We start from the raw sequence: 15,452 nt of genomic DNA on the forward strand, positions 1-15,452 counted from the left end.
CTGCTCTCTCACCATTACGACAAGTTTCGAAGAAATTGCCAGGGTGGAATTATCTTCTAGTTCCCAGCCTCTCTCGACACCACTGGCCAGTGCTTCATCTTCGACTTGATGCGGCTTACACACATACAGAAGATGCTGAGCGCAGATTTGAACGATTTCTGCAGTTCTCATCAGTGATTTTTTTTTATCTTGACGAAACAATCTCATCATAAGATGTACCGTGGAGATTTTGATTAATCTGCTGATTATTTCCACGATTAAGCGATTAATCTCATAGTCCACAAAATGTCCCCCAAAAAATGTGAAAAATACTCAATCACAGTTTTCCAGAGCCCAAAATGACTTCTTGAAATTGCTTCTTTTGTCCAGCCAATAATCCAAAACCCAAAGACTCATTCACATCAGTGTCTACACAAGTGTCTGTTTGTTTGTTGGTTTGTTAGCAGGATTACACAAAAAGTACCAGACGGATTTTGATGAAACTTGAACGGAGGCTGGGTCTCTGCCTAAAATAGACCTCATTAACTTTTGGTGCAGATTCCCATAAAAGGGCGGATCCAAGAAGTTTTTCACACTTTTTTAAAATTTGTGAGGTATGGTTAGAGTTACGAAAGGGGACTGTTATATATTGTGAAATTGTCAACTTTTGGCCATTTTCATATAGTTTCTCAGGGATGGTGCGTGGAAAATAAGGCGTACTTAGGTGGCTGTTATGAGTGAGTACAATTTGATAGGGATCTTAGATCTGGTGGGATTAAATTATAGTAAATCAGGTCTGGGTGATTTAAAATTTAGACGGGATTTCAAAAAAGTCAGCAGTTAATTGTATTTTGATCAACTAATCAATTAATCAGCTAAGCGTTGCAGCTTTAAACTGAACTGACATTAATCCAGAACCCGACTAAGAGAAATTAATTAACAAAATATTAATATATATATTAGCTGATCTTTTCCTGTTAAAGTAATTTCAGTCAGGTTTTTAACACTCACAGAGAAACTGGGCTAAAGTTGACATATTCTCCTTCCAAGTTAGCTGGTCGAGGCGATAAACACAAGAAAATCACATGTTGACTGAAGCACAGACGAACTGGTGACAAACTAAGGCTGACACAGCGCTGTAAAGGTCCAAAAGCTAATACGTCATGTTCAACGTGGAGAAGCTTACAAACACTGAGGAAAGGCATTTTTCACCTTCAGATGAATGTTAGTCTGAACTGAAGGCGTATTCGTGACTAATTTCCGTTTTGTAATCCCTTAAAAAAAAAAAAAACTGGCTCTATAGCAATAGACAATATGGTATGCTACTGACACTCAGATAGACTCTTTTTGGCTTCATTCCCTGGCAAAATTCATAATTAATCCCGTTGTGTTTCCGGGAAAAAAGACAAAAACCTGCAGCTCAGCAGCTGTGGCTGTACACCACTGCTGGATGAGACGACTTTAGACGGAGCATCCTTCTGTGTGATGCTGCCGCAAACTCTGAAAACTGATTACAGTTTACTCATTCAAATGGAAGCTTGATATGCACATATCCCAACAGGCTTTTGCATGAATATTGTTATTTTGACTTTTCCCTTTCATTAGTAAGTGCATTATTCATGTTCTATATTTGTTTGCAGTGTGTTGTCAGCATATTTGTGAGGAAGACGTGCACCCTGAAATATAATTTTCAGAGCCAATGTTTACCGTGTTCCCAAGAGGAATGACAGGCCATTAGCAGAGGATTTGTCTGAATCCAGACTTTTCACCTTAGAGAGTCGCTGGATGAAAATGTGCTGGGCAAAGCACAATTTAGCACTGTTGCACTCCTCACACAAAGATACTTCATCATCAACACTGAGATCATAAGCAAACATGGCTTTAATTGTGTTTTTATTTGGTTTGAGTACACATGCAGACCTGTAGGTTTATAGCAGCACAATGTTTCAGTAACACCTCTGTGATGTTTCAGTCAGAGGAAATAATCTTGGTCACTTTTAATCATGGCTGTGGTCTCCAGGCAGGTGGTCTAAGAGCCCTTCATTACAGGCCGATCCTTCTCCAGAGAATGTACTCCACTGCTGCAGGAGACCGGGTCGCCCACATTACCTTCAGACCATTAATTAACCAGACAAGAGCTTCTTCTCTGCAGTGGCCCTCAGCTGCGCAAACCGCTATCAGTTAGATCGCTGTGAAATCAGACAAGATCAATGGAGATTCTGTTTTTATATATCAACCTTAAAGACATCCAGCTGGGCCGTGGCCACCAGGTAATGTAAGGAGGGAGAGGATATCAAAGAAGAATGAGCCTAATTTCTGGATGACTCACATTGTGTGTCAGTGTGTGTGTGTGTGTGTGTGTATTCTTGGTGGATTGGGAACAATTGTAAGATGTGGAAAGAAACTACAAAGTGGGGATATTTTTTGTTGAATTTCTGGCTCATGCCTGGGCTTGTGGTTAGATTTAGGATTAAAGACGAGGTTAAAACTACACATTGCTAAAAAGCACTCTTGCAATAACACTGAATTAAAGGTCTTTTACTACTAGTAGTGCTACGGAGAAATGCACCATCAAAGGCAGGCAAAAAGACTGCTAAGGGATATGAACATCTCTTAACAGGAATGATTAAAGCAAACCTAAATTGTTTCAGTATACGCATACACTCGATTACTGTGAACCTACAGTATCTTTTAACAAGGTTGGTGTCAAAACATTCAATAAAGTTCATTTATCTATATTCCATCCATCCATTATCTATAACCGCTTATCACTTGGAGGGTCGCACGGTGGCTGGGGTCGATCCCAGCTGACAAGATACCCAGAAACAGTGAATGTAAATATAACGTTATTTGTGTAAAAGAAAACTACACAGGATATCTTTACTTAGAAGAACAAGTGTGTGTGTGTGTGTGTGTGTGTGTGTGTGTGTGTGTGTGTGTTCAAGTAAGACACTCAGAAAACCTTGAGCCCATTGTAAGTGAAATTTGATTTTGGGGACTTTCTTTAACACCTCTAAAGTGCCTCAGCAAAAATAATTTAAAATTTCCATTTCAATTTGACCACAAAGATCTTCATTGTTAATGAATCACTGCCACTTCAAAAATAAGTAGAATAAACAATTAGTACAAGATGTTTCTCGCTTGTAATAAGTAACAGAAATACGTCAGTGGAACAAGTGCAGCCCAGTCAACAGGATAAAATGTCACCAGTTAACTTTTTTCCGCAAACCACGGATACATTCAAATTTGAAGTCGACGTTACATGTTTATTACTGTACATGACTTTCATGTCTGGAGGTGGAGGTGGAGTTACATTCGACAAGACTGCCAAGACAGCGACCGCGATCCGAGTCTGCATTTCAACCTTTGTAAACGCGATCACACTGGGTATTTTTTTAAGCAGCAGGACAATTTCCAGATGTTTTTGTGGCGACAAACCAGGTGTTTTAAATGAGACCTCGGAGCATCTCCAACCATGTTCGTGGCCACCAAAACAGGTATTTAAAGCCAAAGCATGTTTTTATAACCCTACTCAAGTGTTTTTATGTCCAACGTAACCAGAGCATACGCACGGCATTGTGACATGAGAGAAATAGTTACGACAGAAGGAATGTAAAGTTTTAACTTATCTGGTTTTGCAGAAACGCACTTATCTGACATTAATTTTGGTGATTTGGCCGACCAGTAAAAATGATCTAGACAGAAGTCCCTGTATCTCACTGAAATGTTACCGTGTAGGTGATTGTGTCTTTAAGTGTACTGTGAGAGAGTGAGACATTTTGATGAGAGGTAGATAAATATACTTTGTAAGATTTTGAGTTTTTGCGTTGAGGTGCATATACACAGTAAATCCCTGTGAATCTATGTAGATAATATCCTTGACATTAAGCTTATCACTCTGCATTGATGTTGCATTGCACAGAGTATACTTGTTATTCCCTCTTCTGTTGGTTATGATTCATATCGATTTGTCTGCAGCTTTCCACTCCGCTTAATAGTCACTATTATCAAACAAAAAGTGCAGCACTTAATCGGTTTATAGAAATGTAATTGTATCACGTTGTTTATTTCGTATAAAGTACCTCAGGGAACCTACAGTGATCAATAATGTATCCTGTTACAATAAGTCGCCATTTTGCGATACATAAATAGGATTTTGGATTATCACAACGTCAATGACAATCAAATGTCTGTTCTGCACACGTCAAATGAGCATTATTATTAAATACAGCAGAGAGATGTACAGTTGCCACGACATCCTGGCTCGCACTATAAATAATACTGTGCACAAAGTTTTGAGAGAAGAAATGAAGAAACACTGAGGTTTCAAACTAAATCAGTCAGTCATGCATAGCAGAGTGCTATTTACGTGAGGACATGTTCTGCATAATACCACATTTACTGTGTCCAATTACATTAAATGTTCATATTGGGCTGCATCCTTCCCTCAGGGTTGTAGAAATTTCAAGGTGGGAGGGGTGGAGGGTTATAAGCATTCACTAAAGCCACTTCTCCATTTTCCTCAAAGAGTCAGAATCCATTAAAATTTTAAATTAGGCTTTTCTGAACAGAATGAACGTGCCCCCAACACAATCACGGTGTCAGTGCTGCAGCTTTGTGTGGAAGTCTACGCATGTGTGTGTGCGTGAGTGTGTGTGTATGCATGAGGGGGGTTGGGTAGAATCTCTCTTACAGTAATAACTCCTCGTGGGCTCTAGCTCTGCGTACTCATGCACGAGTGCACACACATTCACATGCACACGTACACACAGCATGTAGCGTGCATGCTAACAGACCTGTGGGCTGAGAGCTGCAGCCCCCTCGAAACAGCGTGTGGATGAATATAAACCCTCTCTGTGTGGTTTTCAAAACAATTCAGTTGTACGAGCAATCAGATTGATTCAAACTGAATGTGACATAGTCGCGTTCGGCTGCTCATCGGAGCTTTTTGTCAGAGTCGAAGCTCGTGTTTGAACATAGATATGTTTTGTTGACAGCGGAGTCTAGGAGGGCTTTATGCAAGAAGGCATCTTCATCTTCCGGGGAATTACACGGTCTGTCTTAACTATGTTAGCAGTATATTGAATCCACATTCTCGTCTGCTCTGCACCTGAATTCACTTAATCTATTCAAATGTACAGTAGATACATGTGGCAAAGTGGTCAGATTTTATTTGGAGGCTTATTGCATTTTGTTTTCATTCAACAGCCGACAGAGACAAATGGAAAAATATGGAAACAGAGCGGGAATCATGTGATAAAGTAACCTGACAGAAACAAATAGGGAGATTTTGCAATTACATCATATACAGTAAGTTTAAGACTGCTGGGCTCACATGATACACTACTCTACTATGTTGTTGTGTGTGTATTTACAGCGTGATTATGATTCATGCCACAACTCGCGCATACATCTACATTTTTTCCTCATAAATATATGATTCTGTGTCAGTGTGATAGAAACTAACTGTGCTCGAGCACACACTGTACATGCACTCAAGGACATTCATGACTGTAAGCATCATGATTTTTACAACCAAACACAGATGAACACACGTGAGGCTGAATGTTTGAGCTCATACGCAGAAGGAAGGGTAATGTTATAAAACTGCACTCTTTAAAAATGTTAAAGGTGCAGTATGTAAGAATTGGCCACCTGCCAAATTCATACTCAAAGTAGAAAATGGGGCATATGACCAGAGTAACCACTAACTGCTGCTAACGGTAGCTGCTCTTAGCTAGTTAGTTCAATTAGCAGCTAGTTCAGACAGGGAGCTCAGGGACCAGGGGAGTGTTGGCGTTTACACCGCTAGAACAGGAGCTTTGGACTAGGATGGGGCGGGGCTAGCTGTTTAGCATGCTAACATCAGTTAGGCATGTTTGTAGGCATCATAATGACAAAATTGCTATTTATTCACGTTATGTTGATAATTGTAGCTAATTTTTGAATTTATTTATTTTTTTAAATCAGTGTAAAACCTTTATAGGAAATTGCCAATACTCTGAAGCTTTGGTTAAGATCGAGCCTCAAACCTGACAGGTTCACACACACACACACACACACACACACACACACACACTATCTTAAAAACTCCCGAAACATGTCAGAGTGTTTCACTCTTCTTACACCTTTGATGTGAAGCCCCGTATTATAAGGAAAGGTTTTATCTTTGGTTTGCACCGCTTCAGGGAGGGAGCAGCATGCACATCAAAGAGCATCACATCCCTCCCAAATCCTCCACAGAAAGACAATCACAGAAGATTGAGATGAATCCTCAGACTTATTTACTGCAACAAATGACTTGTACCAGGAGAGATCTGCCTCTCATTAGCTGCATGAGAGACAACAGTATTCTCTGTCAGCAGTAGAATAGAGCTCAGTTCACAGCGATCTTGTTTTGGTTTTACTTTTCACTTATTGAAGTTTAGAATTAATATTTGGCCAGTAATGCACTGAAAGGCTGAAGGAATACATTTAAATGATTCTGACACTTTTAAGCACTTTTAAGATTGTTTTATCAGTTAGCAGAGACATACGCAGAATGTAGAGAGCCAGGTTTTGAATGAATCCTATGACTTCAATCTGAAATCTATATCACTATGAACCAAGATGTTGTTTGTTTTCCCCCTCTATCACCCACGTGTTATTACTATTTGTTATATCTGTTAATGCACCCCATACTGCTGCTTGTCACCTCCTTTCTGTACAAAGACAGACAGAGAACGCAACTCTGGTTTCTGTATAATATAATTACGCACACGTTATGTTGTTTAGGTCAAACATAAAAAAAATGATTTTCATTATAAATCAGTATAAAACAATTACTGTAAAAAAAAAAAAATATGCACAAATGAAAACAGTTCATGCACAGAATGTGAGGCCAGGCTGCAGTGCTGTTGAATAATACCCTTGGTGCAGTAATACAGTATGCTTCAGCTCCCATTAATCAAATGCAGTTTTGCAATATAATGCAAAATTATGTGCTAACTTCCTTTAAGCTGTTTAGAAAATTGATTTTCTTTTGTTTCCTTTTTTTCCCGTTGTGGCCGCCCACCTGAATACTGAACACATGAGTGGTATGTTTCTTTTTTTTCTCTTTCTCTTTCCTTTCTTTCTGCCTCTTGAATTGATTGCCACAGATCTGTATGGCAATCAATATGGAAAATGTGCCACTGTGTAAAAATGCGCTTCGCTGTGTAGAATTTATGACTCTCATCATTTCTGCACGGTAAAAGGAAATGTAAGCAGTCTCGGTCCTGTCTTTCCTAGTCTGCATAGTTAGTGTACCCTCCATTTTGTGACACTACAGTCATATTAAAGGGGAACTCCACCACTTTTACACACATTAAAGTGCTTTTACATGTCTTAAACACAGTTTATGTGTAAAATTGGTGGAGCTGACGTTTAAGTTTGTGATCAGTGTAGAGGGATGTATAAGAATAGACACCATTCTCAATTATTCTGCACCAAAATCAATAAAATGCCATCAAGTGATAAACAAATAAGATTGAGCTATTGCACTTTGATTTTCTGCAAAAAACGGTTCAACAACGGTCCCGCAACAATGGGTTTGTATTTTTATATTCAGAGCACAATCTGCCGTAAAACTCCTCTGCTCATCTCTCTGCTCGTTGCTGTTTATATAACAGATACTGTATCTGTTTGATCTCCTCAACACAGATCTCTATCTCATGAGCCGCTCAAAGAGTTAAGTAACACAACCAGACAGAAAACCATGTGTTTTCCTCCAGACTTCTGAAATTTTACTAAAAGTGATGCCTTGTGAGTCAAGCAGCAGGGCCAGCGAAGGCTGTGATTCAGAGAGATGTGAAAGAGTTGCACTCTCTGCTGCTAAATGTGGTTTAACAGTGAAACTGAAAGTGCAAAGAATCCACACCAAGTGTTGCTTTCTGGTATAGAGAGGTGAATAACATTAAAGATTACAGGTGGTCTTCACCTGAAAAAATCGGTATAAAATGGTCTCAATCACCTATCCCAGTGTAGCCCAAAGTAAATTCAAAGCTGTTGTGGAACCATTTGGAGTACATGCATGGTTTTGGGCTCTTTTGAGAGATTATAAGCTGACCTGTTCCCCAACCTTTCAACTTTATTTTTCTCACCTAAATGTTTTAATGCAAAAATAATAAAGCCTGCAGATGACCTGTAACTGCCCGTATTAGCTGGAAAACACAATGAGTCCACATCATATAGACTTACATAGTCCTAGATCAAATTACATACAGTAACAATAACACTGAAATTGAACACTTGATACTTGTTTTCTGTGTTTTGTGCATTATGGCTGTCTGGAGTGGGGGGTACTGTATGTTGTACTGCGCCTGTACTGGTAAAAAAAGAAAAAAAGAGAGATTGAAATATTTTTCAGCTTGATGATCATTATTGTGTCCTTTGAACTGTCACCTGTCAGACAGTTGCATTTTCTTCAGCAGGGTCTTCTTTAAATCTTGAGCCATGCCCGAACTGAAGAAAGATTTTCTTTTGTGTGTGTTTTCCATGACAGTGAGAAGCTATGCGTGCATTCGCACTATTTTTTAAACCTCCTCTCAAAATACTTGAAATGCACTGTCAAAATCTACTTTCTAACACTTCCAGCAGATTGTTTTCTCTTCTGCAGGGCACAAAAAAATAAAGATCATCAATCATCTTCAACTCCACATCCTCATATGCATCTCTTTTCTTGTCTGTGCCTGTTTCTCTGTATTACGTCACACTCGGGGAAGATATTGCTTATTTCTTAACTCCATCAGACACTTTTTCTTTTTCTGCATACTACTTAAAGACAGATGGCTCGCTTCTCAGTCCAAATTACTCTGGATATGTAATGGACATTGGGTAATCAGCGCAGTTGCCAGAATAACATGTTGGCATTTTGACATTCCTGTAAACAAATCTTCTTCTCTGAACCCTAACCAAGTGTTGTTTGTGCCTAAACTTAATCAGAACATAAGTACAGTGTAGCTACAACATAAAACTGAAAACTGAACCTAAAGACATGCAAAGTTGCAACATATGAGTGGTTTGCAGAAAAGTACATTGCCAACATTTATCCTGGCAACTGGATTGGGATGTCATCAATGACAGAAGAGGGACAAAAAAATATCTTAGTCAGCCAAGATCTTGGCTTGGCTGTTGCTTTTGGGTACAAAACATGTGTCTCTGGAAGGTGAACTTCAGATGAACTAAGGGGAATTTATAAATGTATTCAATGGATTTCATGGGATGAAGAGTGTGGACGTTATTCTCAATCAAAGTCTTAAAAATCACCAACATTTCTAACATGACGAGAGTGATGTGAACTAAAAGAAAACATTTTTACACTGCTTGACTTGTGTAGCCCTCAAATGGAAAAACCGTTGAACCATTCTCTTCATGTCATGTGAACCAGATTTGAAGAGGAAGAGGAAGAAACAACACAACAGGACCCGACTAGGAGAGAGGTGGAGGTTCGGGGGTTATGGAGAGTGAAAGAGAGAGAGAGAGAAATCCATTAAATTCTTTTGAAATATTAAGTAAATGTATCTATCTGTTTTCAAATACGTTCCCCATTCCTTTGGTGAAAGACCTACTGTACTGAAAGATTTAGTTCATTCTCGATTTCCACACATGTGGACATGGACTGTGGACATAGGACAGAGAGAGAGTCCTGATGGCCCCTCAGTTTCGTCTACATCACTGATCTCCTCGTTCCTCCTGCAGTAGCACCGTCTCTGCCCACCACTTCTGCCTCTGTGTGCAGCTTCCCCCCCCTGGCTGTTTTTCTAAAACTGTCCTCACCCGCAAAATGGAGTTTTTGTTAGGCCGGACAAATCTATAGCACATTTAAAAATCATTTGGTGTTTTTGCTGTTGACAAATGAAAAGTGTGAGTTGGGGTGCTGGCTGAACCTGCAGAAAACACTGCAGTCATCTGTTCTCAATATGGCTGCAGAAAGACAAACACACACACACACACACACACTCAGGTGTACTAGACGGGAGTTTCGTGAAGCCCAACCATGAAATGCAAAAGATATTTTGAAGCAGCCTTTGGAGCGCCGCTGTGACAGAGAAGGGAACATGAAACCACAGTTAATATTGTAATTAGCTTCTTGGCCCTTGGCTATGTTTGTACTCCGTGACACAAAAAAAGTCATCAACATGATTTTAGCAGTAATGATTGTGCTTTTATTTGTGCGTGTGTGTAAAGCATACATATTAATGTGCAAATGTGGAAGATTATAATTGTGTGTGAGCAAGCGAGAATGAAAATATTCTCCCCAAAGGCTGTCCCGAATGATGCACGACCCCAAGAATTCTCAGTAACGTCTGTTGAGCGACTGTGGACACGAAGCCTCCACATTTGGCCTGAGAGCTTTTAAAATTGGAAAGACCCTGGGTGTTTATGTCAATTAATTCAACCATTACCCTGTTTACCCTTGAAGTTGAATAGATCTGAAGATGAACAAAATGTCAGGAAATGGTACATGGATAGGAACAAGATTTAGGCCTATTGTTGAGATCAACTAGCGTTCTACGTTGTAGATTATTTTCTATCTCACCAGTACCTGAAGCAACAGTCCTTTACGAAGATTCCCTTTGTGTTGTTTTAAAGGTTAGGTTCACCCAAAAAGCTTATATATACCTTTAACTTGTTTTTAAAAAAAAAAAAAAAAAAAACAAGGCTTAAAATTACATCTTTCCAAATCAATTTGACTTGAAGACCTGGATTACCAGGGGCCATTTTATGTTTTTCTTCCATTGTCTTTTTTACTTTACGTTTAAAACAAGTTCCCATCTACTTCAGTTGTTTAGGCGAATGCTGCAACACTGTTTTGCTGTGAAGCTCCGGAAATGTTTTGTGGACCGTGCAATTACACTAAACTTTCCATCAGCTGTTTTTGGTCTAAATGTTGACTTAGGAACAGCATTGCTTGGAGCTAAATGCTAATGTCACCAAGCTAACATGCAAGGGTAATACTTTATTTTAAAGTCCTTGTATTAAGCATTAGTTAACTGTATTAACTGCCAGTACAGTAAATGCATAATGATGTTTGTATTTATCTTGATAAAACAGTCTAAAAGCCTAGTAAATGTTTAGTAATGACATAATAGGTAAATTAGTTAACCTCAATAAATGTGTTTGTAATGCCATGATGCATTATGAGGAGCTCATTAGGCGTTTATTAACACCCTTAAGCACTCTATAAACTGTTAACAAGTTCCTTATAAGTGTATTATAATCTAACAAGAAAGCACATATAGTCTCATTCACACATAATAACTATAAAAGGCATCTTATAAGTAAGTTGTAGGAGCCATATTACCTATTAACGAATGCTTATTACAATTAATATAACAGGTTACCAGACTGTTGAACCACCATGATTACAATCTTAATCTGGGATGCTGGCAATGCTAACATTAGCTAATTAGCACTAAACACAAAGTACATCATATTTTGCAGATATTTGGTCACAAACCAAATGAGCAAAATACAAAATGTAACCTCATGGTGGTGAAAAGCTAGGGGAACAACTTTTTATAATTCATCCTTAGGAGATGAGATGTGACAGGAATGTATACGTTTTCATGGCAATCTGTCCATTAGTTGTTGCACTGACTGACTGACTGATGGAACGACATTGCCATCCCACTAGTGTACACTCATGGATACAACCTCTCTTTGTCATTGAGGCTGAAAGCTGGTCATAGCACACGCTTATCTTACAATCCAGTGTTCAGAGTGTGGTTTTGGATTTTTTTGCATTTTGCAAGTGTTTTTGTCTTCCTTCTCCCTGCTGATGGTTTGGGATCCTGGCCAAGTTAAGAAATGACTTCACACTGCACTGCTCTGCTGCGGAGCACTAGCGTGATTCTCAGAAAATGTGCTGGCACAAAAGACCAATTAATATGCATGTTGTTACTCAGATATTTATCGCCCCAGTAACACTGCCAGTTTATTACTGTGGTTGTTGTTTTCTTTTCCTTTTTTTCCCCTCATGTGCGTCTGAGAACTGGCCTACAGCTCGGCCAGATTGCCCCTCAGATACAGCAGCAGAAACAGCTGGTTGGCAGGAGAGAAGACAAGAGCGAGACAGCAACCACACGAGAGAGAAAGAACGATCTATCTATCTATCTATCTATCTATCTATCTATCTATCTATCTATCTAATCTTTTCTTTGTATTCTTTAGAAATACAAAGGGTTTTCATGGAAACTAAACAGAGCTGTTGGAGATCAGTCATAGTATTTTGCCTTTGGTTGTCAGAAATGGCTCCTATCTGTAACCAGCAGACTTCAACAACATGGTGCCCATCATAAAACAAGTTTGTCATGTTGGACTCCTGTAGTCCTGGATTTCAAAAATGATTCCCATTAGAAAATTCAACCTCAGATCTCAGTCAGTTCTGTTTGAAACATGCAAGGATATCACCCTACCGGGGAGATAAAGGATTTACTAGAGGTAGGCACAGAGATATTAAAATGATGACTACAATAGTACAGACAGAAGTGTACAAAAGCGTAGATAGTGTAATATTTACCATCCCTAGGTGTAGGAATAACATTTTAAGAGATAGCTTTGTTGTTATTTAGTATTTTCAGTAACATCAACAAATTCCCTGAAGAGACCAAAGCCAATAATGAATTTGCAAAAGAGTAACTTCTACTGTAGCCACAGCCTGCAGCCGCATGTCACTGCACTCCATCAAGAACACATGCATTGATTGAAACAGCGTACTTTATCCTGACATGACTCCATGGCTATACTTCCAGCAGATATTATTTAGGATGCACAAGGATGTAGTTCAATTTTACACTGCTGAAGGGAATAAACCACACTACCTATGCTCAATGTAATTACAGTAAACATGTGCCAATTGAGTTTAATGGCAAAAAGGCATTAGCTACGTGCGACTGTGGTGGCACAGACAGCACTAACATTGGTGGTTTTGTTTGTTTTTTACATGTCTCGGGGAGTACTACTGCATAAATGAAAAAAGTAGTGTAAAGCCTTTTGTGGCTCCAGTGGAAGCTGGATGTAAATCTGATACATTTGCGAGGTTGCATCATGGGTAATGTAGGCCCCAGGTTTTAAAAAGCAGTACACTGGTCCAGCATTGCACTCTTATAACACTATTGGCCTCATAATAGACAATTTAAACACAAACAATCAAAATCGATACAGCAGAACCATTATAAAACTTGAGCCTACATGGCCCACAATGCAACCTAGCCACTGAGTGACATCATTGGGGGCAATTTATCACATTACATGCAGCTTCTTCTGGAGCCGCAAAAGGCTTTATGCTACTTTTTAATATATGCAGTAGTACTCCTCAAGACCTGTGGACACATTAATGTGGAGAATAGGTGGAGTTACCCTTTAACAAAGCCTCATAATTTAACTAAACCCCATATATTGTGTACTACCTCCTGCAGAGCTTTAAAAGCTGGACAAAAATAATTTAGCCTAACAAGACAGAAGATGGAGATCAGTGCTTTCGATTTAAAATCATCTCCAGCAGGGGAAAGCAGTTGGTGTGTGTGTGTGCGTTCATGCGCATCTCTGAGTGTGTTCACGTGTCTTGCAACAGAGCTATCCACTCGTGCTTAACTACCAGCGTAAAGTGTTTGCGAGACTGAAATAATGCGTGTTGTTTCCCCTCATTTAAATGCCCTCCACTGTAATTGGTGTAATCTGTAGGTTTTATCGAGTGCCAAGTCTGTTTTTATAATGTGCTTTTATGTGCCTCTGCAGAGCCGCCAGCCTGGCCGACTGCCTCGCCTTACATGTGCATCAGACCTCGCTACTTTGATGCTGATTGGATTTTCAAAGCATGTCCGGACTTGGTGTATCTCACGGTAGTCCTCGTATTCAGGACATCTCAATGAGCCACATCATGAGAGGTTGGTGTCTGTTAGTGCACTTGGGCGAAGGCTGCACCACAAGTTGCATTAATTTGTTCCAGCCTACAACCCCGGGGCTGTTCTGCTCTCTCTAATGACTAAGCAGAAGTTGACAGAGATGATAAAATAGCAGCTGCCTGTGAAAGTACAATGTACAGCAGGATCACAGAAATGATTTCGGGGCTCTATTGTGCTTTTGATCAGAAAACTCAGATTATCAATAATTAAATGTTACTTCTGAAGCGAAAGTTTGCGATAACTTTTCTTTTAGTCCACTGATGCCTGTGTTTATATTTACTGCCATAAAAACTCCCACAATCGACCCACACATGCATTTTTCTGCAATCAACCTCAGACGTCCACTCCATCACAAGCCAGCCTAACCAGTGTCGGGCTGAGTGGCATCTAGATAGATGTTTGCAGAACGGCTTTTAAAATCAACCTCTAAATCAGCCGCCATCCACTCTGAAACACGCTGTATAATGGAAAATATTGATATTTTTTTTTGGCATATGCTGAATGTACCGCCTCTGGCATTAATCATGGCATTGAAGAGAGTGCGCCCTCCTCGTCTGACTGACGGCCTTCCTCGCTGCTTTACCTGTCTCTTTCCCTCCATTTGTCCACTGTCTCTATGGCTCACACAGCCTCATGATCAGATCAGAGAAGCCTGGTCATCTAAGTAATGGCTTTCCATCTGTTGATTCCTCCTGGGTCCATGGCCCTGCGTTCAGTGATGTATGCTCCATGCAACGGCACTGGACAGCTCATCTCTCTCCCCCACAGGCACCTCTGAATAAGCACATCTACCCAGGGCCAATCTCTGAAATGCACTTTGGGGCTGCTGCTGCTGCTGCTGCCCCCGCCATTGACATCCACAGAAGGAGAAAAGCACTGTAACCATTTTAGAGTCATGTAATGAGGCTTACAGGAGGGTTCGGGGGAGAAATTTTCTGTTTGCAGAGGTTGTAAACTGACCTTTTCCCTTTTTCTGCAGGGAAAAGTCTCAACTGCAACATAACATCCTTAGTAACATGATTGTCAGTGCAACTGTTCAGTCTTATTATGCAGCAAATCAGTTTCCCTCTCTCTCCCCGGGCTTCTACCCCAACTTCCACCCTGCTTGGCTTGGTGTAACACTCACACCCATGGGCTCCCTCTCTTCCTGCTCTCCTGCTACAGTTTGCACCCTTTCTTCAAACTCCTCTCTGGCATTTTCAGCTACTCTGACACACTGTGAAATTCAGCCTTTAGACTTTAATTGAAAAACTGGCCAAATGTGGCGTGTGGCACGAATATATGAATTACAAATGAAGCTCTGAGGAAAAGCAAAGCCAAATGGTCACCCCTCAAAAAACAGCGAAAGCCCGGATATGGCACTCACATAAATTATATGAAATGCCACAGACTTTCACTCTATCTCTCGTCTGCCTCTTTTCTTTTTTCTCTCTCTCCTGCTACCTCCCTGTTGTACCTACTTCATTCCCCCTGACATTCCCCAGACGTCTGATGGATATCGGACCATGTCCTCCAGGAGACATATTCCATTATCATGCTGCCACAGCG

At 40.0% G+C, this 15,452-nt stretch overlaps 2 protein-coding genes across 5 annotated transcripts in view; one reads left to right on the forward strand and one right to left on the reverse strand.

The window, feature by feature from the left end:
* The window catches only part of LOC311257777 (uncharacterized protein), a 176,028-nt gene that overhangs the window by 76,111 nt on the left and 84,465 nt on the right, over positions 1-15,452 (forward strand). The window lies entirely within an intron of this gene.
* The window catches only part of frmpd3 (FERM and PDZ domain containing 3), an 89,683-nt gene that overhangs the window by 73,503 nt on the left and 728 nt on the right, over positions 1-15,452 (reverse strand). The gene's annotated exons all lie outside the window — the stretch shown is intronic.

The sequence above is a fragment of the Pagrus pagrus genome (genome assembly GCF_965226575.1).
Source record: "Pagrus pagrus genome assembly, chromosome: 5".
NCBI classification, from domain to species: Eukaryota; Metazoa; Chordata; class Actinopteri; order Spariformes; family Sparidae; genus Pagrus; species Pagrus pagrus.